Source organism: Lampris incognitus, chromosome 1 (assembly GCF_029633865.1).
Source record: "Lampris incognitus isolate fLamInc1 chromosome 1, fLamInc1.hap2, whole genome shotgun sequence".
In the NCBI taxonomy this organism is placed as follows: Eukaryota; Metazoa; Chordata; class Actinopteri; order Lampriformes; family Lampridae; genus Lampris; species Lampris incognitus.
The window spans coordinates 5,928,824-5,953,547 of record NC_079211.1 but is presented as its reverse complement, the minus strand read 5'-3'; positions in this window follow the sequence as shown (position 1 = coordinate 5,953,547).

Here is a 24,724-nt window from a genome sequence, read left to right as displayed (position 1 = left end):
GAGCTGATGGCACACCAGCCACAATAGCTGCTACACCTGGTTTGTAGTCCTGCTACACCTGGTTTGTAGTCCTGCTACACCTGGTTTGTAGTCCTGCTACGCCTGGTTTGTAGTCCTGCTACACCTGGTTTGTAGTCCCAGAACATCAGAGTCAACAGGTCTGTTTCTCTCTGCCTCCTACATCCACTATATCACAACACTGTTCTACTGGAAGACTGACTGTCTGTCCAACACCACCACCACATCACCTCCACCTGTAGAATGGGTAAAGTAATGACTTATGGATGGAGAGAAATCACGTATCACAACTTTGATGAGAAAAAAGAATTGCAGCATGATTAAGAGGAAGAGTGATAAACGTTGGATGTATGGACCTGGACCGGGGAGACCCTCATAGTTTACAGTAATATGTTAAATTCAACTCTAACCTTTAATATGACCGGTATGGTGAGTTCCTGTAGTTTACAAGTGAAGTTCTCTGTAGTAATAATAATAATAATAATCATAATATACATTTATGTTATGCTGCAATCACAGTTTTAGAGATATCAGGGTTATTTCTCAACACCACTTGCCTGCAGTCAGTTCCCAGACAAGACTTGAAAGTCCTTTCTTCTCTCTATGCCGTTTCTGATTAGATAAAGAAAGAAACAATAAATGAAAAAGTATAAAAGTCAAACCAGCAGTGTATTTTATGGTGTGTCAGGAGAGTAAAGCCAATGTCGCTCCTTTTTAACCATGGTTTTTATCAGCTTTTACAGTTTTTATCACAGTTTTTATCCGTTTTTAGTTTTTAACAGTTTTTTTATCAGTTTTTAACACAGTTTTGAAAATACGTATTAACAATTTTTAACACAGTTTTAAATGTTTTTTTCTAGTTTTTAACACAGTTTTTACTAGTTTTTGAGTTCTTAATGGTTTTTAACAGTTTTTAGCGCATTTTTTTTACCAGTTTTTGAGTTTTTAATAGTTTTGAATAGTTTTTAATACAGTTTTTAGCGCAGTTTTTAACACAGATTTTAGCGCAGTTTTTGCACAGTTTTTAATGGTTTTTAACAGTTTTTAACGCAGTTTTTAACAGTTTTAGTGCAGTTTGTAGCGCAGTTTTTATCAGTTTTTGCAGTTTTTAATGGTTTTTTAACAGTTTTTAACACAGATTTTAGCACAGTTTTTGCAGTTTTTAATGGTTTTTTAAGTTTTTAAACGCAGTTTTTAACACAGACTTTAACGCAGTTTTTGCACAGTTTTTAATGGTTTTTAACAGTTTTTAATGCAGTTTTTAGCAGTTTTATTGCAGTTTTTATCAGTTTTTGCACAGTTTTTAATATTTTTTAACAGTTTTTAACGCAGTTTTTAACGCAGTTTTTAACACAGTTTTTAAAACACGTTTTAACCATTTTTAACGCAGCTTTTAACAGTTTTTAATAGTTTTAACAGTTTTCCGTGCGGTATATTGGAGCCTGTAGAGACCCGGCTGACTTACCAGCAGCTGCAAGACAAAATGATGTCTGTGCTTTACTGAGGTGATGAGGCTAGCGCGCGGCGTGCTGTGGCTGCACGGCAGAGGTTCCTGCACGGCAGAGGTTCCTGCACGGCAGAGGTCCCTGCACGGCAGAGGTCCCTGCACGGCAGAGGTCCCTGTATGGCAGAGGTCCCTGCACGGCAGAGGACCCTGTATGGCAGAGGACCCTGTATGGCAGGGACCTCTGCACGACAGAGGTCCCTGCACGGCAGAGGTCCCTGCACGGCAGAGGTCCCTGCATGGCAGAGGTCCCTGCACGGCAGAGGTCCCTGTACGGCAGAGGTCCCTGCACGGCAGAGGTCCCTGCACGGCAGAGGTCCCTGCACGGCAGAGGTCCCTGTACGGCAGAGGTCCCTGTACGGCAGAGGTCCCTGTACGGCAGAGGTCCCTGCACGGCAGAGGTCCCTGCACGGCAGAGGTCCCTGCACGGCAGAGGTCCCTGCACGGCAGAGGTCCCTGCACGGCAGAGGTCCCTGTACGGCAGAGGTCCCTGTACGGCAGAGGTCCCTGCACGGCAGAGGTCCCTGCACGGCAGAGGTCCCTGCACGGCAGAGGTCCCTGTACGGCAGAGGTCCCTGCACGGCAGAGGTCCCTGCACGGCAGAGGTCCCTGCACGGCAGAGGTCCCTGCACGGCAGAGGTCCCTGTACGGCAGAGGTCCCTGTATGGCAGAGGTCCCTGCACGGCAGAGGTCCCTGCACGGCAGAGGTCCCTGCACGGCAGAGGTCCCTGCACGGCAGAGGTCCCTGCACGGCAGAGGTCCCTGTATGAGATCGCAGGTCATCTTGTGAGAGAAGACAAGGTGATCTGTTCATCTGCTCACCAGTCCAACCAGCTGGTCAGAATTTACAGCCGCTGATGAGAAACGATTCCCACAGCCTCTCCCAGTATGACTCAAACACAGGGGCAGCATGGCTCAGGGAGTAGAGTGGGTCATCTGGTAATTGGAAGGTTGCCGGTTCGATCCTCAGCTCCTCTGGAGAGCATGTGGAAGTGTCCTTGAGCAAGACACTGAACCCCTAACTGCTCCTGATGAGCAGGTTGGAGCCTTGCATGGCAGCCTCCACCATCAGTGTATGAATGTGTGTGTGGATGTGAGGCATCCACTGTAAAGTGCCATGAATTGTGGGTAGACTAGAAAAACACTATTTACCATATTCACCTCTTTATTGTTTTCTTGTTCTTTTTCATTTTGATTTCCTCTCTCTCCTCACAGTTGGCCGGGCTGCTGACAGTCGAACACTGTGAACTTGTCGTTACAGTTCAGTGAGCCAAATCTAACGATAGTGTAAACTAAACGGTGAAACTAATTAGTTTAGTGAAATGACTGACAAGCACAAAGTTGTAAAAAAAAAAACCCAACTGTAAGTCATTAATGTGTATCATAGGTAACCGCCGTGCACTCAAAAACGAAACTTTGAATTTACTGAAATCTCTGTCAAGTGGAGCCACCTAACTGTGTTAATTAACTTAATTCCTTGAGCACATAATAAGAAAACCAGTTGATTATTTACCTAAGACAGTTGTGTGGAAGCACATGACAGAACATTTTTAAGTAAATCCAACTAAATCAGAAATCAGAACACTTTGTCATTTCATTTCATTTTATGTACTTCCACACACGAAATTAAAAGAAATATTGCTTCCACCAGCCCGCAGCAGTGCAAAACAAAGACAAAAAACACATCCAGAAACTACAAGATCTTCAAGAACACACATACTAACTAACACGTGTTTCTAAACTAACACATATATATCCATCCATCCATCCATCCATCATCCAAACCGCTTAGCCTGCTCTCAGGGTCGAGGGGATGATGGAGCCTATCCCAGCAGTCACCCTGGACCCTGGACAGGCCGCCAGGCCATCACAGGGCCTAACACATATATGCAAACCAAAAAAAAAAGAAAAGAAAAGAAAATCACTGCCCAAGGGAACGAACGATGATCGTTGGAACTGCCGCTCTGCATGGGCTAGCAGTTAGCTTAGCCTGCCCCGCTTCCGCATCCTGTCAGACCACCCTCGGTGCTTCCTCCTCAGGCACAGCTCCAGGCAGGACCGTGGTCCTTGGGCCCACTGGACGAAGCAGACCGAGCTCTCCCAGCCGATCCAACGCCAGCTCTCCCAGCCAGACACCCTCGACACACCTCCCCGCACTCCACGCGATGACACCAAAAACACCACAGTCAATGCTAGGCGAGGCTGCCGCCAGACCGCCCTCGGTGTTACCGGAACTGCCAGTCTGCATGGGCTAGCAGTTAGCTTAGCCTGCCCCGCTTCCGCATCCTGTCAGAGTGCCCTCGGTGTTACCTCCTCGGTCACAAGTCCAGGAAGGGCCATGGTCCCTGTGCCCACAGGACGCAGCACACCAATGTTTGATTTGGGTTTTTTTTTTTAGTCTACTTAGCTCATCCAGGGATCTCCACATCCTGCAGACTGTAGCAGGATGTGCTGTGAATGGAAAAATGACAGGGTGCATGGTGTCTTCCATCCTCATCACAGCAGCCAGTTGAGGAAGAGGAAGGCAGGTAGTGTTGAGTGTGAAGAAGAGATGAAGTTGTTGATATGACAGAGCAAGCTGGTAGAAGACCTTTACGAACAGGTAGTACAGCATCAATAAGTAAAACTCGGGATGTTTTTGATGCATGTTAAACCTCCTTAAACGTAACGGGGTCACCTCCTGAATCACAGGCCATGTATCATGCAGGAATAACCAATTAATACACAGGTCGATATAGCTGAGCAGTGTGGGCTGGGTAAAACAGGTTTTTTTCCTCCATATTTCTTGTTTGCTTCCTTGTCATTTTGTTGCTGTGGTGAATGTAATCATCAAACATTCACAGCTGTAATTCAGAAGTCACAGTGTGCTGAACACAAATATGGTGAATCATCTGTGTTGCAGAATAAAAAGTCATACAAAAAAAATAAATATCAACCGGTGAATAACAATCTTCCGGCGTGTGAAGATGGCGGCTTGAACTCACTTTTGCAGCGGCCTCCCCCAGCGCCAACTTTGCAGTGTCTTTGTCCACGTCTCCGTCTGCGTTTGCGTCATCGTGTGAAGAACTTCTACGAGGATTTATGTCTGTGATCGTTGATTTCGTTTGATGGCTGGGAGAGCTGGCGTTGGATCGGCTGGGGGAGAGCTTGGTCTGCTGCGTCCAGTGGGCCCAAGGACCACGGGCCTGCCTGGAGCTGTGTCCGAAGAGGAAACACCGAGGGCGGTCTGACGGGACGCGGAAGCGGGGCAGGCTAAGCTAACTGCTAGCCCATGCAGACCGCCAGTTCCGACGGTCGTCCTGGCTGGTGTTGGTTCTCCTGGACAGTGGAAGTTTTGGACTGGGTTGCAAAGCTACTGAACAGATTGTGTTGTTGACTGTTTGTGTCGTTTTGCTTTGTTCTCTGGGTTTTTGTATGTTTTTGGTGGTGTCGTTTTCGGGAGGTTTCTGGATGTGTGTCTTCGTCTTTTGTGTTGCACTGCTGTGGGCTGGGAGAAACGAAATGTCGTCTCTTTTGTGTACACACGTACACGAAGGAGTTGACAATAAGTTGTTCCTGATTCCTGAACCATCATGATGTCCTCATTGTGATTACTCAGTGATATAGCGTAATTACATGTAATTTACACGTAGAGTCCTAAATAATTTGACAATAATGGATGGCGTGTAACTTAAAAGGTATCCCATAATGCATAGCAAGAGATACGCTGCGCTGCAGCAGAATGTGAGTGGGGGAACGGTGGAGGCTGTGTCTTTGTCCATGTGTTGAAGGACACTTTGACACGGGGAACAACATCCACCACAACCTCATGGGGTTTTCCTCACAGAGGTTCCAGCCTTCACCGGGAAGTCACCCGTAAACAGTCCCACACCCGCAATTCCCTCCGGTACTGTCTCAGAAAACCCCGTGAAATCCTCTAGATGGGGTCAAGAACGGGGCGTGAATGTCTATCGCCCCAGCCCTAATTGGTTTCCATGTTATTAGTGCACAAAGTGGGTGGGTGGGTGAGTGGGGGGGGGGGGGGCTGCACCGTATGTGTGTAATGTGCTGCAGGAATATTCAGGCAGTGTGAGTCCAGTCCAGTTCTGTGAATGCAGGTTTGCTGCAACATTGCTAGTAGGGCCTGTTGTGTAAAACTTGTGGACGACAAACGGGCTGGGTTCGGCAGTCACATGAGTATTCTTTTTTTTTTTTTTTTGTGTGTGTGTGTGTGTGTGTGTGTGTATCCCTGAGAGTTTGTTGTTCTGATGTCTAGCTGGTGTGGCAGCGGTAACAAAATGGAGGCACAGACAAACTGTGTACAGTTCGCCTGGCTGGCTGGCACTAGCCTGGCCACATGGCAGATCTAGATTAACAGGATAAACCGAGACAGAGACAGAGAGAGAGACAGAGAGCGAGAGAGAGAGAGAGAGAGAGAGAGAGAGACAGAGAGAGACAGAGAGCGAGAGAGAGAGAGAGAGAGAGAGACAGAGAGAGACAGAGAGAGAGAGAGAGAGAGAGAGAGAGAGAGAGAGAGAGAGAGAGAGAGAGACAGAGAGCGAGAGAGAGCGAGAGAGAGAGAGAGAGAGACAGAGAGAGAGAGAGAGAGAGAGAGAAGCATTGCAAATGAGAGAGATAAAGAGGAAAAGATGGAGACATGGCAACAAATAGCAAGCGAGTACCAGTAATCCTAGTTGGGTGTTACATTGCTGGTAGTTGTGTTCTGTTGCAAAGGGAGAGGCTGAGTGTGTGTGTGTGTGTGTGTGTGTGTGTACCAGGTTTTTCTATTTTAATGGGGATCAAATGTCCCCATTAGGACACAAAAAACTGAAACCACCTACCTTGTGGGGCCATTTTATGGGGCCCCATGAGGAAGAGGGTGTATTTTAGGGGTAGGACTTGGGTTTAGGGTTGAGGTTAGGATTAGGATTAGGTTAAGGTGTGTGTGTGTAGCGGGGTAGTGGTGGTAGGAGGAGATGTAGTGATAAAACCTTAGAGAGAGAGAGGGGGACAGAGAGAGAACAACAGAGAGAGCAACAGAGAGAGCGAAAGAGAGAACGAGAGACAGAGACAGCAATAGAGAGAGAGAAACAGAGAGAGAGAGCAACAGAGAGAAAGAGAGAGCGAGAGCAACAGAGAGAGAGAGAACAACAGAGCAACAGAGAGAAAGAGAACAACAGAGAGTGAGAACAACAGAGAGCAACAGAGAGAGAGAGAGCAACAGAGAGAGAGAGAGAGAGAGAGAACAACAGAGAGAAAGAGAGAGCGAGAGCAACAGAGAGAGAGACAGAGCGAGAGCAACAGAGAGAAAGAGAGAGCGAGAGCAACAGAGAGAGAGAGAACAACAGAGAGCGAGAACAACGGAGAGCAACAGAGAGAGAGAGCAACAGAGAGAAAGAGAGAGCGAGAGCAACAGAGAGAGAGAGAACAACAGAGAGAGAGAACAACAGAGAGAAAGAGAGAGAGAGAGAACAACAGAGAGAGAGAGCAACAGAGAGAGAGAACAACGGAGAGAGAGAACAACAGAGAGAAAGAGAGAGAGAGAGAACAACAGAGAGAGAGAGAACAACAGAGAGAGAGAACAACAGAGAGAAAGCGAGAGCAACAGAGAGAGAGAGAACAACAGAGAGAGAGAACAACAGAGAGCAACAGACAGAGAGAGAAAACAGAGAGAGAGAGCAACAGAGAGAAAGACAGAGAGAACAACAGAGTGAAAGACAGAGAGAGAACAACAGAGAGAGAGAGAGCAACAGAGAGAAAGACAGAGAGAGAACAACAGAGAGCGAGAGCAACAGAGAGAGAGAGAGCAACAGAGAGCAACAGACAGAAAGACAGAGAGAGAACAACAGAGAGCGAGAGCAACAGAGAGAGAGAGAGCAACAGAGAGCAACAGACAGAAAGACAGAGAGAGAACAACAGAGAGCGAGAGCAACAGAGAGCAACAGAGAGCAACAGAGAGCAACAGAGAGAGAGAGAACAACAGAGAGCAACAGAGAGAGAGAGAACAACAGAGAGCAACAGAGAGAGAGAGAACAACAGAGCAACAGAGAGAGAGAGAACAACAGAGCAACAGAGAGAGAGAGAGAACAACAGAGCAACAGAGAGAGAGAGAACAACAGAGCAACAGAGAGAGAGAGAGAACAACAGAGCAACAGAGAGAGAGAGAACAACAGAGCAACAGAGAGAGAGAGAACAACAGAGCAACAGAGAGAGAGAGAACAACAGAGAGCAACAGAGAGAGCAACAGAGAGCAACAGAGAGAGAGAACAACAGAGAGCAACAGAGAGAGAGAGAACAACAGAGCAACAGAGAGAGAGAGAGAACAACAGAGCAACAGAGAGAGAGAGAACAACAGAGCAACAGAGAGAGAGAGAACAACAGAGCAACAGAGAGAGAGAGAACAACAGAACAACAGAGAGAGAGAACAACAGAGCAACAGAGAGAGAGAGAACAACAGAGCAACAGAGAGAGAGAGAACAACAGAGCAACAGAGAGAGAGAGAACAACAGAGAGCGAGAACAACAGAGAGCAACAGAGAGAGAGAACAACAGAGCAACAGAGAGAGAGAACAACAGAGCAACAGAGAGAGAGAGAACAACAGAGCAACAGAGAGAGAGAGAACAACAGAGAGCGAGAACAACAGAGAGCAACAGAGAGAGAGAACAACAGAGCAACAGAGAGAGAGAACAACAGAGCAACAGAGAGAGAGAACAACAGAGCAACAGAGAGAGAGAGAACAACAGAGAGAGCGAGAGCAACAGAGAGAGAGAGAACAACAGAGAGCGAGAACAACAGAGAGCAACAGAGAGCAACAGAGAGAGAGAACAACAGAGCAACAGAGAGAGAGAGTGCAACAGAGAGAGAGAGAACAACAGAGAGCAACAGAGAGAGAGAGAACAACAGAGAGAGCGAGAGCAACAGAGAGAGAGAGAACAACAGAGAGAGCAACAGAGAGAGCGAAAGAGAGACCAAAAGAGAGAACAAGAGAGAGAGACAGCAATAGAGAGAGAGCAACAGAGAGAGAGAGAGCAACAGAGAGAAAGACAGAGAACAACAGAGAGCGAAAGAGAGACCAAAAGAGAGAACGAGAGAGAGAGACAGCAATAGAGAGAGAGAACAACACAGAGAGAGAGAGCGAGAGCAACAGAGAGAGAGAGAACAACAGAGAGCAACAGAGAGAGAGAACAACAGAGAGCAACAGAGAGAGAGAACAACAGAGAGCAACAGAGAGAGAGCGAGAGAGCAACAGAGAGAGAGAGAACAACAGAGAGCAACAGAGAGAGAGAACAACAGAGCAACAGAGAGAGAGCGAGAGAGCAACAGAGAGAGAGAGAACAACAGAGAGCAACAGAGAGAGAGAACAACAGAGAGAGAACAACAGAGAGAGAGCGAGAGAGCAACAGAGAGAGAGAACAACAGAGAACAACAGAGAGAGAGCGAGAGAGCAACAGAGAGAGAGAGAACAACAGAGAGCAACAGAGAGAGAGAACAACAGAGAACAACAGAGAGAGAGCGAGAGAGCAACAGAGAGAGAGAGAACAACAGAGAGCAACAGAGAGAGAGAGAACAACAGAGAGCAACAGAGAGAGAGAGAACAACAGAGAGAGAGCGAGAGAGCAACAGAGAGAGAGAGAACAACAGAGAGCAACAGAGAGAGAGAACAACAGAGAACAACAGAGAGAGAGCGAGAGAGCAACAGAGAGAGAGAGAACAACAGAGAGCAACAGAGAGAGAGAACAACAGAGAACAACAGAGAACAACAGAGAGAGAGCGAGAGAGCAACAGAGAGAGAGAGAACAACAGAGAACAACAGAGAGCAACAGAGAGAGAGAACAACAGAGAACAACAGAGAGAGAGCGAGAGAACAACAGAGAGAGAACAACAGAGAGCAACAGAGAGAGAGAACAACAGAGAGCAACAGAGAGAGAGAACAACAGAGAGAGAGAACAACAGAGAGAGAGAACAACAGAGAGAGAGCGAGAGAGCAACAGAGAGAGAACAACAGAGAGCAACAGAGAGAGAGAACAACAGAGAGCAACAGAGAGAGAGAACAACAGAGAGAGAACAACAGAGAGAGAGCGAGAGAGAGCAACAGAGAGAGAGAGAACAACAGAGAGCAACAGAGAGAGAGAACAACAGAGAGAGAACAACAGAGAGAGAGGGAGCGAGGGAGAGAGAGAGGTGTGGGCGGGCGGGTGCAGCCAGCTCACTGTGATGAGGGGGGGAGGGAGGGAGGGAGGGGGGTCGTCCAGCCGGGGTGCTTCAGCCTCCCCAGAGTGCCGGTGGAAATCACTCTTTTCAAACAAATGAAGTGTGAACGCCGGCTGCCATATGCAAAGAGGACCTCATTCATTTGATATCTCTGCTACCTGTAATGGAATTCTAAATGTGCCTTTCGCTGGCGTGTGTGTATGGGGTGGGTGGGGTGGGGTGGGGTGGGGTGGGTGGGGTGGGGGGTGGGTGCAGATAAACCCACTCTGACAGACAAAACGCTCATATACAACTTGTTCACATTGCAGAAAATACATTGAATGCAAACGCTGTGTGTACAGCAGCGTATGAAGTGTGTAGTGCTAGGTGTGTAGTGCTAGGTGTGTAGTACTAGGTGTGTAGTACTAGGTGTGTAGTACTAGGTGTGTAGTGCTAGGTGTGTAGTGCTAGGTGTGTAGTACTAGGTGTGTAGTGCTAGGTGTGTAGTACTAGGTGTGTAGTACTAGGTGTGTAGTGCTAGGTGTGTAGTGCTAGGTGTGTAGTACTAGGTGTGCAGTACTAGGTGTGCAGTGCTAGGTGTGTAGTACTAGGTGTGTAGTACTAGGTGTGTAGTGCTAGGTGTGTAGTGCTAGGTGTGTAGTGCTAGGTGTGTAGTGCTAGGTGTGTAGTGCTAGGTGTGTAGTACTAGGTGTGCAGTGCTAGGTGTGTAGTGCTAGGTGTGTAGTGCTAGGTGTGTAGTACTAGGTGTGCAGTACTAGGTGTGCAGTGCTAGGTGTGTAGTACTAGGTGTGTAGTACTAGGTGTGTAGTGCTAGGTGTGTAGTACTAGGTGTGTAGTACTAGGTGTGTAGTACTAGGTGTGTAGTACTAGGTGTGCAGTACTAGGTGTGCAGTGCTAGGTGTGTAGTACTAGGTGTGTAGTGCTAGGTGTGTAGTGCTAGGTGTGTAGTACTAGGTGTGCAGTGCTAGGTGTGTAGTGCTAGGTGTGTAGTACTAGGTGTGTAGTGCTAGGTGTGTAGTACTAGGTGTGTAGTGCTAGGTGTGTAGTACTAGGTGTGCAGTGCTAGGTGTGTAGTACTAGGTGTGTAGTACTAGGTGTGTAGTACTAGGTGTGTAGTACTAGGTGTGTAGTGCTAGGTGTGTAGTGCTAGGTGTGTAGTACTAGGTGTGCAGTGCTAGGTGTGTAGTACTAGGTGTGTAGTGCTAGGTGTGTAGTACTAGGTGTGCAGTGCTAGGTGTGTAGTGCTAGGTGTGTAGTACTAGGTGTGTAGTACTAGGTGTGTAGTACTAGGTGTGTAGTGCTAGGTGTGTAGTACTAGGTGTGTAGTGCTAGGTGTGTAGTACTAGGTGTGCAGTGCTAGGTGTGTAGTACTAGGTGTGTAGTACTAGGTGTGTAGTGCTAGGTGTGTAGTACTAGGTGTGCAGTGCTAGGTGTGTAGTACTAGGTGTGTAGTGCTAGGTGTGCAGTGCTAGGTGTGTAGTGCTAGGTGTGTAGTACTAGGTGTGTAGTGCTAGGTGTGTAGTACTAGGTGTGTAGTGCTAGGTGTGTAGTGCTAGGTGTGTAGTACTAGGTGTGCAGTACTAGGTGTGTAGTGCTAGGTGTGTAGTACTAGGTGTGTAGTACTAGGTGTGTGGTACTAGGTGTGTAGTACTAGGTGTGTAGTACTAGGTGTGTAGTACTAGGTGTGTAGTACTAGATGTGTGGTGTGAGAGCCTCATGCAGCATCCACACATTCACAGTGAAAACAAGTGCAAGTCACTCACTGCTAATTACAACCCCGGCTGCAGACGTCGGTTCAGTTAAAATGACAAATGCAGGTCTGGTCAGAACAAGTTGTGTTCGTTCGGCGACGCTAAACTGGAAGCAAGCAACTCACGTGACACAAAAACACAGAGTTACATGGTGCTGTTGGAGCAACTGCAGCCGAGGTGGTGTCGGATGCGACAGGAAATACACTGCGGGAAGCAGAAAAACGTTCCCAGACAAACACATGACGTCCACAGACGACTTATCTCCCAGATCCAAACCTACACATAACCAGGATTTGTTGCGTTGGGGACTTGCGTCATATGCATGTGACAAAACCATGGCAGTCAACAGCCACTCATCCATCCATCCATCCATCCATCATCCAAACCACTTATCCTGCTCTCAGGGTCGCGGGGATGCTGGACCTATGCCAGCAGTCATCGGGCGGCAGGCGGGGAGACACCCTGGACAGGCTGCCGGACCATCACAGGGCCCACACACACTCAGCTGACCTACATGTCTTTGGACTGTGGGAGGAAACCGGAGGAAACCCACGCAGACATGGGGAGAACACGCAAACTCCACACAGAGGACGACCTGGGATGACCCCCAAGGTTGGACCACTCTGGGGCTCAAACCCAGGACCTTCTTGCTGTGAGGCGACCACGCTAGCCACTGCTCCACCGTGCCGCCCTGGCGGTCAATGTGTTTTTTGGAAACCGCAAATAAGCCGCATATGACGGCTTTGTCTGTCACACGGGGTTGGAGACCAAGTCAGGAGTGCATTCTGCACAAAGACCAGGTTCCCAATCAACAGCATAATGCAAAAGGTTAGCAGGTTAGCTAGCTGCTGCGACATAGCAACCAGCTAACCTGCATTAACATTTTACCCTGAGTCCAGGCCTTCAGCTCAGTTGCCATCGTGCGTTCAGTTGCTACGTGATAAATCAGCAGTAAGATGGAGGGACGAAAATAGCAGATACAAGTTTGTGCAGGTCAGAAAAAGGAATCGAATGGGAGCTTACGAAAACACTCTCAACTCAAACAACAGTAACACCCATCCATCCATCATCCAAACCGCTTATCCTGCTCTCAGGGTCGTGGGGATGCTGGAGCCTATCCCGGCAGTCGTTGGGCGGCAGGCGGGGAGACACCCCGGACAGGCCGCCGGGCTATCACAGGGCCGACACCGTCACATCTAGGGACAATGTAGTACGGCCGATTCACCTGACCTCCATGTCTTTGGACTGTGGGAGGAAACCGGAGCACCCGGAGGAAACCCACGGCGACACGGGAAGAACATGCAAACTCCACACAGAGGACGACCCCCCAAAATGGGACTACCCTGGGGCTTGAACCCAGGACCTTCTTGCTGTAAGGCGACCACTGCGCCACCATGCCGCCCAACAGTAATATACACATAGAATATATTCCAGGAGTTAGACTTGCTTGTAAGATTCTGGTGCCATTAAAGAACATCAACGGCAGCAGCAGCTGCGTTCACCAGACTGGACAGACATGCTGCTGCATGGCGGCGTTGTGGCTAAACCAGATATTTCATGCTAGTTTTCATCATATTTAGCTTGCTAATGGCCGCACCACCGTGTAGTCCTGACTCATCTACAGATCTGAATCAGAGTAGCCTAAATAACACTGGTAACTGGAACAGAACCAGACACGCTACATCAAGGCTTCCCTCCACGTTGGCATGGATGGAGCGAGACCGCATGGCAAGATGACAACCTTCCAGAACCCTCCGGGAAGACTGTGGTGGCTGATCTGCTGCTCACACACAAAACACGACGATGACAAATGGAAATGATGAATGTCTGCAAATGAAATGGAGGGTTTTAATTGTTCTTTAGTGTACATACTATCCGTGCATAAAATAATGACTGAATTCCAACCACATAACTGTTCTTCAGCGTTCTTCAGGCAACTTTAGATTCGCCAACTTCAAATTTATTTTGGACACATTGAGTGTCCACTGATGGCAGCAACTATCGCCTCAGAATAGATGTCCTTTCATATGAGCCTACATGTAATGGTGTTGTCATCACAACAAAAGCGAGATGGAAGCAGGAAGTGTTTCTCTGTAAGCCAGGGTGCCAAGCAGCAGTCTCCACTTCTCAGAGCCGCACTTGCAGACGCTTATTATTATTGGCGAGGTTGTTGATATCGGCTATTACGGTCTCAATTTACCGTGATTATGCTAAATTATGGCTCTTTAATACCCCTTGACGATCATTTCCATACAACATCATCAGCATTAACAGAGATTTTATGTGCCAGCTCGCAATGCTTGTGTACTGATGGAGATGTTTTGGTCATAGTAGCACAAAAATAGATAGATAGATAGATAGATAGATAGATAGATAGATAGATAGATAGATAGATAGATAGATAGATAGATAGATAGATAGATTGATTGATAGATGGATAGACAGATAGATGGATGGATGGACGGACGGACGGACGGACGGACAGATAGATAGATAGATAGTCTGGGTTCTCCACTATCCTTCCATATTAAGACAGACCAAAGATGTCAAAGTGACTTGGAGACTTTTACTTGCTGTATGAATAATATGAATAAGAGTGGTAGTTATTGTGTTTGGGGGCTCGCTGACATATATCCCCCTACCTTCTTTCTGCCGGAAAAAAACCAGACCCCTGCAGCCCTGAATAGGATTAAACACATATGTCTACATCATATAAGATATATTATATACATGCATTAGATGACAGGATGATATTTATATGTCATATAATCTGTCCATCATTGCCAGTTTACAGGAGTGAGATTGGCGTAGCTTTTATTAAAGTTCAAATCCGTGCTTAGGAGAAGAGTGTGTCTACCAGGGAGGCCTGCGGTGCTCATTGTTGAACGTGGACCGGTTGCATAACGCATCTCTCCATCACGCCGCCCTGCTTGAACCGGTGGGAAGACGGCCTGGGTTCTCTGCACAGGAACAGCAGGGAAGAGCCACGGAGATTTAGCGGTGGAGGGATCAAATATTCATGCTTCTTTATTCCTTATTCATGATTTGCAGCGAACAGCTCGTCAGAATAGCACTCCTGATAGTATTTCTCTACATCTTCAGCAGCCGCCCGAGCGCCAGCCGGCTTTTGGGCTCTCGTTGGTTCTGACGGGGTTTGTAATGCGACCCGTGCAATTTCAGGAATATCCTCCCCAAAGAAGCGAAGGGGCTGATAACGCCGGCCACTTCTCTCCCTTCCTCTTCCTCACGCCACCGTCGACCTTCGAAGGCGTTCCTGTCGCTGAGATCTGCCCAGACTTTTCTGCAAGTTTAGATTTGATTTAGTTGAAATTTAGTTTGGTTTAGTAATGCACATAGAATCAATAAAAAAAACAAAACAAAACTTAACATTATAATCAAAATAGTTGGAATGACTGTTTTTTACAGGATACAACCTCGCCAGGAACTACCATCTGACTGCGAAAGAAAGAAAGAAATCATTTAACTGACATGAGGATCAGTGAGATGATGAATGAATTATAAATAACCGGAAATGGCCGAGCTGGAATGTGGAAGAGAGTGTGCACATAGGCTACTAAAAATACTGTGCTATGCAGGAAGTGACATCACTTCCCGGCTATTGAGCGTTGTGATCGGCGGGTCGCACTGTAATTATTCACGACCCATCAGTGTGATGGAAGAGTCGTAAAAATCCTGTTAAAGTCCATTTTCACATGTCCTTGTTGTTTTCATGGTATCATATTTCGTGACGTGTTCGTGTAAGTGGGTGAATGTGAGGCACTCGTGGCTCGTAAAGCACTTTGAGTGGCTGTGGCAGCTGAAGAAGCGCGCTAATGCTACCCAGTTAGCATGTACCGCCAGCCCCACAATGTGCCTTACTAGGACCGTGTCAAACAAATAAACTGTTAAAAGGTATGAAAAAGACTTTAGAGAGAGAAAAAAAATGGTAATTTATTCATACTGGAACCTCACATGCAAGCGTTGGCAATATTGAATGTGCCTTTAAATGCTTTTAGCGTACTGTATTTTATCTAGCTTACCTCGAAGGCTGCATCTGGATAATGCTTTAGCAAAGATGGTGGCGTGTATGCCCTTTTAGTGTCCTTAATATAAATGCTGCTGGGTTATGTTGGAGTAAATGACCGACAATTCTGTCAAAAGTTGCTGCTGCTCATGATCAGTTCTCTGTCTCTGCCTCTGTCTCTGTCTCGTTCTCTCTCCCTCTGTGTGTGTGTGTGTGTGTGTGCGAAGTGAGTCAATGTGCCATAATGGTCTTAGAATAATGTCAATACTCATGGCAATTAACAGCAGTTTCACAATAAATATAGCTGACAAACAGGCCACCAGAGACAAGTTGGGTTTATCATCAAATGCTTGCCTAGAAACGGTTCTGCTGCAGGACTTGGCTGACTTGTGCGTTTCTAATCGTTGTGTGTCACCTACACGGTGGCGTTGTGGTGGAGAAATGTCTTGTTGTCGCCGGTGTGTCGTAACTCAGCTCTCTGCCTGTCTCTCTGTTTGTGTTTCAGCAGGACGGGATCCCGGAGAGCCTCAGGATAAAGGGTGAGTTTTCACTCTTTTCTTTTCCCCCATCTCGACACCGCCGACATGGGACGAAGCAAAGCCGCCTGTTTGTGTGGCTCAGCAGACATCATTCACCTGGATTAGACTGTAATCAGCCAGGGAAATCAACAGGAACCACCCGCTGAATGGTGGCAAACACCGGCTGTGCCCGGTGATCTTGTCTATCCTATCACCCCACTTCTATTCTATTCTAGTCTATTGTGTTCATTCCTGTTCCGTTCTATTGTGTTCTGTTCTGTTCCATTCTATTGTTTTCAGTTCTATTCTGTTGTGTTGTGTTCTATTCTATTGTGTTCTGTTCTATTCTGTGCTGTTGTGTTCTGTTGTGTTCTATTCTATTTTGTTCTGTTCTGTTCCATTTAGTCTAATGTGTTCTGGTCTGTTCTATTCTGTTCTATTCTATTCTATTCTATTCTATTCTATTCTATTCTATTGTGTTCATTTCTGTTCCGTTCTATTGTGTTCTGTTCTATTCTATTCTATTGTTTTCAGTTCTATTCTGTTGTGATGTGTTCTATTCTATTGTGTTCTTTTCTATTCTGTGCTGTTGTGTTCTGTTGTGTTCTATTCTATTTTGTTCTGTTCTGTTCCATATAGTCTATTGTGTTCCGGTCTGTTCTATTCTGTTCTATTCTATTCTATTGTGTTCTGTTGTTTGGCAGAGTAGCCCAGAAGTTGTTTGTTCCCAGCAGCAGTTCTGAATCCTGTCAGTGTCCTTGAGCAACACACGTGTTATGGCTGTTGAGGGTGTGTAAGCCCATTTCTTGCCAGGAGCTCGCTGGCTTAAGTTTACTCTGGGTAAGAGCTTCAGCTGATCTGCAAACTGTGGAGTCTGGCGGGCCGGGAGAGCGCTGGGACGCTTGGGTGTTTGTGACAGTACAGGAGATCATTTCAGTTCAGTTGAGCTTTATTATATTGCCATTGTGCCATTTCAGCATGATGCGAAAGCAGTCGCCCCAGTGCAGCATCAAGTGCAAACAGTGACACAGAGCAAGACACAAGACGAGACACAACCAGTGTGTGTGTGTGTGTGTGTGTGTGTGTGTGTGTGTGTGTGTGGAAACAGAGAGGTTATACCCACTTAAAATTCAGCTGGTACTGGCAGATGTGGATCTTGGTCGGACACAGCTCGTTGCTCCAGGTGTAGCCGGGCGGTAGATCCAGAATCAGAACACTTTATTCATCCCCGAGGGGGAATTGGGTTCTACTACAGACACTCGCACTCTAATAAGAAAAAAAAACAAAAACAAAACTAACAAGAAAACAGAAACAAATAGAAATATAAGATAAAATAAGAGATAGAAATAAGAACAAAATATATCAACAAACATGGTGCACATAACACCCTGTCTATACTGCACTACCGCAGCACAGCACAAACAAAACCCAACGAGGGAAATCAAGTCCAAGGGCCAGTCCAGTGACCCTTAACTCCGAGTGTCGGGCAGTCTGAGGGGGGAGCATCATAATAAGCCACACTTCCATCCCAGTGTTGCGCAAATTTTAAGCGAATTACGAAAATGTCAGCGAGAGATAAATGCGAATCGGCGAGTGTTTTTCCGTCGACTAATGTTGTGCGACTAGTCTGAAGAAGGCACAACAAGGTGACGTCGTCAAAGAGCGCCAGCCAATCAGAATGTAGGGATGTGACATAGGATGTGAGAGTGGTCATAGCTCTTTATCAGCTGTCCATCAGTCTGTCACATGCAGCCAGAGACGTTGAAGAGGACATGACATGGTTTATTTAATGAGACTGAAATGACGAGTGGTCACAACCGCTGGCAGCTGGCCGGTACAGGGCGCCGCCCCCTTCAAACATCAAGAGATGAAAATCTACTTAAACATGTTAAATATAATTTAGTTGTGTGATGCAAATAATGATGAGATAAAAGTGTTTTCAGTGTGTGAGCGCCGGTCAGCAGCATTAAATATTGGTTCAAATGGTGTTTGGTTGATTCCTGTCTGAATACATATACTTCCTGGCTGAATACATACACTTCCTGTCTGAATACATATACTTCCTATCTGAATACATGTACTTCCTGGCTGAATACATATACTTCCTGTCTGATTACATATACTTCCTGGCTGAATACATATACTTCCTGGCTTAATACATATACTTCCTGTCTGAATACATATACTTCCTGGCTTAATACATATACTTCCTGGCTTAATACATATACTTCCTGTCTGAATACATATACGTCCTGGGTGAGGGGCGCCGGCCAAACCATACCTTATGTAAGCCCTCAAACTTGTGGCGAGCAGGTGACCTGAGGCTGCTGTCTGATTGGTTTCTTCAGATTTTCCAGGGGGCGCAGTTCTGTGCTGCCCCAGACACTCCCACTTCTATTGGCAGTGACTCGGTATTGTTTTAATGTTGTTTGATCTGATTGGACAATTCTCGTGGCTGTCAATCATGTTCACACCCACCACGGCGCCTCGTCTCGAGTGTCGTCAATCCTCCACCGTCTACGAGCCCTGATCAAATCTCTAGGCTACATGGTCCTTCTTAATAACGCTGTTACTGTGTGGGCATTAAAGCAGCTGTCAGGTGTGCTGCACCAAGGTCAATGGCCCCCCCCCCCGAAATGTTTTAGCACCAGCCGCCACTGAGTCAACCAAGTCCACCAAAATTCAGGGAAGCTGTTCACTAACCAGCTTCATGAAGCGTGTTACACGTTACCCCATCGTTTATTACACAAACTCATCATTAAATATCATATTTTCTCTGGCACTTTTCTCATCATACGCCAAACCTTTACACCTCAGCCGAGGTAAAAACTTTTCTGCTGTTTTTTCCCCCCCTTCTAATTGATGGCATTACCATTCAGGTTGTCCTGTGTACGAGTGCGACTGCCCATTAAGACGGGTGGATGGAAACCCACCGGTAATGCCTTTGTGGCATCTCTGACTCCGGCGAGTCATTTTTTAATTAGATTTTACTGTCGAGCGAACACCGGCAGATCCGGGATCAGCTTTAAGTCACAGGAGGAGGCCTGACAGGCTTTGGCTCTGATCTCGGCGTCGGCGGTAACCAACGCACCGCAGCAGCTGATTTTAATTAGCGCCCCCCTCCCAGGCCTGTCATCAAAGCGGACGTTTTGTGGTATTTCAGTGTTATAATGACCGTCATAAACATCTCCAGTCCCTTTTTAGGGAACGTTACTAAATCTTGTTGGTGTATGACTTGAAAACTGGCTAACGACTTTTTTTCCCTTTTTACTCGATGCATAAAAGCCGTAGAGCAGCTCGAGGTGGAGTTGCATCGATTCGTCGTCAGTCTGCCAGCTGAAATTCCGTCCGCACAATTGGGAAATTGTGGACATTAGAACGACCGAGGCCGTCATTTTGATGGTTTTGGATTTTCAAAGTTTGATAACTTTGTGGGAAAAAAGGCACAGACCTGCCGCTCCCTGAATGCTCCTAAACTTCATATATTTGCATTAAAACGAGTTTTAGATCAATTGCATAAAAAGAAGGGATGATAAGATCTACTTAAAACGACCATGAGCGGTCAACAGGACCGTCTCGTAATTCGTGCGTGATGGTGTGCGTCATGTCAGTATTTATGACGTGTGTTGATTGCGTCATTTCCTTCGTGGAGTTCGTTGCTCTGTCCTACAAACACACTAGCGCCCTCCAGTGGAGAGAAACAGTCTAAAGTTGATGTGTGATTATGTCCAACATGTCTGGTTGCAGAGTCACCATGACTACCACCGAGGCGCTGCAGCATTTACAGGCGTTGCACAGCGGCCATTTTAAATTGTTTAAAAATAGTATTAAAGTTGTTAAAATGTTAATTTTGGTGTCAGTTAGTTTCATAACAGACATACTAACATATGTAATGCATTAATATCTCAACTGGGTATTTGTCTTGACACAATATAGAGTTTAAAAACTGGCAGTCATTTTGACCGCCCGTGGTCGTTCTAGTAGTTTTTAAGTTCTGGTCGTTGTTTGGGACTGTTCCAATGTTTATTTTCAGTTCTTTTTTTACATGTCACGTTTTATAGGCCTGGCTACGTTTGTTAGATCAGCAACATGTGTTTTCTGTTTTGTTTTTCAGGTCATATTTTCACTTTTTCAATTTTGCTATTCAAGTTGGACCATGTCTCTCTGAAGTTTAAATTGTTTAAAAATAGTATTCTGGTTGTTAAAATGTTAATTTTGATGTCAGTTAGTTTCATAACAGACATACTGACATATGTAATGCATTAATATCTCAACTGGGTATTTATCCTGACTGAATATAGAGTTTAAAAACCGGCAGTCATTTTGACCTCCCATGGTCGTTTTAGGTAGGAGTGGAATCCCGGTCGCTCTAGTGTTGAACTAAAAGGTCCTCTTAGCCGTGGGTGTAAATCCACTTCCAAACGTCTTCATCCACACCATTACCTCCGCTCGACTCCACCTACCAATGTGGCACAAAGCAGCGTGGCTGCGTCGACGGGCCGCGGCCTCCTCGCTGGCGGACAGATGCTGGTCATCTGTCAGCCTGTCGCCTGTCTAATGTCGCCTGCTCGTCTCCTCCAAACAAGAGTCAATGTCAGTGCAAAAGGTGGCCCTGTCGCCCAACAAGCCTGCCACTAAGTGTCTGAGGGGCCCGCTAAATGGACGTCTCCCCATTTTTCTCCCACCCGGGAAGGTCGAAGCGGTAATTGTAGCGGGTGCATTATCATAAAGGGCGGCCCCGGCTGTCTGCTGTGATTCACTTTAATACGCCGCGTTCGGCTCTTCGGGGAAGAAGTCTCACTTTGGCCAGTTTTCAGCAAACTCATTTTCCAGGCCAGATAACGAGACGTCCGGCAAACTGCAGAGAAAGCCATAAATAATGCAGACCTCATCGGAGGATTCTTATCATTGTGCAACCGGGGGGGTCAATTCACCATTAAAACCTCCACTTTTACATCCTGCTTAATATCCCTGTTTTGGGGTAGATTTCTGACCTTTCTTTCCAGTGAATACAGTCATTACCGCCCACAGTCGATTCACTGTTCACAGGAAGTAAAAGCAAATTAAATGTTATGACTATAAACTCAGAAAGAAACAAGGAAAAGGTCAAAATTACACAGAAAACTATTTTTTTTTAGAAATCTTATATAATAATATCAATGACAATGATGATAATAATAATAATAATCCATCCATCCATTATCCGAACCGCTTATCCTGCTCTCAGGGTTGCGAGGATGCTGGATCCAGCCTATCCCAGCAGTCATTGGGTGGCAGGCGGGGAGACACCCTGGACAGGCCACCAGGCCATCACAGGATAATAATAATCATCATCAATATTAATAATAATAATAATAACAACAACAATAATAATAACAGTCATTTATAACAGCAATAACAACAACAATAATAATCATTAATAATAACAATGATAATAATAATAATAATAATAATAATAATATCATAAAGTGAGTTCCTTGTCGGGGTGTTTGGATACATTTTTTGTCCAAACCAGGTGACAGTCTACTGGGTTTTGTCACTGTCCGTTCAGTCGTCTGATATTGTGTACTCAAGGTTTTGAATATTTGCCACATTTTCTACAGCACCTACATCTAAATATATCTGGCTTACGTTCCTATGTTTAGAGTGTGGGTGGAAAAGTAAAGGGAAATCTAAACGAAAGCATTTTGCAGAAATGGACTGTCAGCGCGGAGGAGAAACCGGCAGCCGTGCCGTCCCACAATGCACTGTAATTGAAAACCTCAAAACAAGTCGATGACTGGCTAAGCAGGTTTCAACGAGACCTTGAGGTGCGTTTGGAGAAATGCAATTTTCCGGAGCAAATTGTCCAATTGTGCCATATTAACTGCCTGTTAGAATTGTACAAGATAACCTTTCCATTCTCATCAGTGGTGGGAAGAAGGCGGCGTGTCAAACTGTTTACCTGAAATACAAATTACGATGTTCTCCAGGAAGCCCGAGACCCCCTGGTTCAAACCAGAGACCCCTGTAGAGACCCCTGAAGTCAGGTCTTGGGTATGTTGTTCTGTGACAGCACTTTCAAACTTTTCATATCGTGGCCCATCGGTTAAGTTCTTCGGTCTGGGACCCACCAAATATTTTGTCCAGTGAAAAAATTCATTATCATTACCTGTCACAAAAGAGATCATTTGCAATCCTCTCCATGTTGTTCATCAGCTTGCGTCTTGCACCCCCCCCTTTCCCCCCTAATTGTACCCAGCCAATCACCCCTCTCTCGGAGCCGTCCCGGTCTCTGCTCCAACCCCTCTACCGATCCGGGGAGGGGGGGGGGCTGCAGACTACCACATACCTCCTCCGATACATGTGGAGTCACCAGCCACTTCTTTTCACCTGACAGGGAGGCGTTTCACCAGGAGGATGTAGCGCGTGGGAGGACCACGCTATTCCCCCCAGTTCCCCCTCCCCCCTGAACAGACGCCCTGACTGACCAGAGGAGGCGCTACTGCAGCGACCAGGACACGTACCCACATCTGGCTTCTCACCCGCAGACACGGCCAGTTGTGTCTGTAGGGACGCCCAACCAAGCCAGAGGTAACACGGGGATTCAAACTGGCGATCCCCCTGTTGGTAGGCAACGGAATAGACCGCCATGCCACCCAGATGTCCCACATCTTGCATCTCTGATATATTCTCTGCACCACTGCACTTTATCACCTCTTATTTCTGCCGTATAAGCCAATCCTTGTGTATGTGTCTGAAGATTGTTGTGTTGTAAGGAGTAGAGGTGATGAAGGCGTATGAGTTTAAATGCTTTGGGTCGACTGTCCAAAGTAACGGGGAGTGCAGAATAGAGGTGAAGAAGAGAGTGCAGGCAGGGTGGAGTGGGTGGAGAAGAGTGTCAGGAGTGATGTGTGACAGAAGGGTACCAGCAAGAGTTAAAGGGAAGGTTTACAAGATGGTAGTGAGACCAGCTATGTTGTATGGTTTGGAGACAGTGGCACTGATGAAAAGACAGGAGGAGGAGCTGGAGGTGGAGGTGGCAGAGCTGACTATGCTCAGGTTGGACGGTCTGGACACAAAGCAAGAGAGACAAGATTGAGATGGTTTGGACATGTGTGGAGGAGAGATGCTGGGTATACTGGGAGAAGGATGCTGAATATGGAGCTGCCAGGGAAGAGGAGAAGAGGAAGGCCAAAGAGGAGGTTTATGGATGTGGTGTGCAAACCTATATGGCCAATAAACACGATTCTGGTTTTGATTCTGGTTCTGATCAATGCAGTATTGCCATTTTTTTCAGTGTTCAATCAAACGATCAAACGTATCAGACAAGGCATGTCAACCTTAAACATTATTTTATGCAGGTTTTTGCATTTTTTTGGTCCTTGAACAAAACGGGCTAATTGCGACTGCTGTGCTACCCGACTCCCTATCCGACCCATCGGTTGAAAGCCGCCGGTCTGATACAGCACGTCTGCCCTGATAAGCTGTGATTGTCAGCCACGCACACAGGGCACAGGGGCCGATATGGGTCATCGGCAGGCAGGAATTATTAGTTCACACTCATCGAGAGACCGTCTATGAGAGAACGGGCCCCCGGGCAGGGACGGCTAACCCCCCAAATTGCAGCAAGCGGCACATTAACAACACACACCTCTCTCCGGGTCAGCTAAAGCTAAATTTAGTCACTACGTTGGCAGAAAGCTGTTACCGACATGAACGGCCGAGTCCTCCAACCGTGTGGTGAGAAAAGAAACATGACTAACAGCAACTTCCTGTAGAGGTTTTGGTTTAGGAGCCTCCGTGACCCTTTGGGCCCCAGGGCCCGGTAGGCCTTTTCACCATGACCCGCTGGACAGATAACCTGCTAGCAGGTCGTCACCTCCGTGAATGGAAGAACTCGACTTACATTTTGATTATTTCATTTCGTAGCTGCAAAAAACAAAAGCAACAAAAAGTCAGAAAGGCGCGAACTGAGGGAAGCCTCTTGGATGAGAGGCGAGACGTCTTCACGGATACATACCAAGTCCAGTTGCACTCGATTCACCTCCTTCGGAGAACCACGACCTGGATGATTGAGAACATTCACAGACAACAAAAAACCAGCGGATGTTTGGGGTGTCCGGGTAGCGTAGCGGTCTATTCTGTTGTGGACCAACACGGGGATCTCGGGGAGGAGGGGGAACTGGGGGGAATAGCGTGATCCTCCCACGCGCTACGCCCGCCCGGCGAAACTCCTCACTGTCAGGTGAAAAGCAGCTGGTGACTCCACATGTATGGGAGGAGGCACGTGGTAGTCCGCAGCCCTCCCCGGGTCGGCTATGGGGGTGGAGCGGAGACCGGGCCGGCTGGGAAGAGTGGGGTAATTGGCCATATACAGTTGGGGGGACAGGGTGAGTCCATTCCTGTCCAGAAGCGTCCACCGGTCACACAGAAACAAACTGAGCGCCGTGTCTCTGGCCATGAAAACCATTTCCTGTCTTCCTTCGGAGCGCAGAATAAAAAAGGACAAGTGGACTTTCTCCTGCTCTGCCGGCGGTAACGCTCGTGTCGAGGCTTGTCGAGGGTTCAGATCTGACCGCCGCGGCCGTGCAAGCGGCAGCTCTCAGACGGGGCCCTTTCAAAGTCCATCTCCTCCAGCTTGTTTACCGAGTTTCCAGCCGCGATGGGAGGTCTCCCGCAGACGCCGAATAAACGACAAGTGGAACACACTTTGCCGCTCCCATTAGTCCGGTTCAGC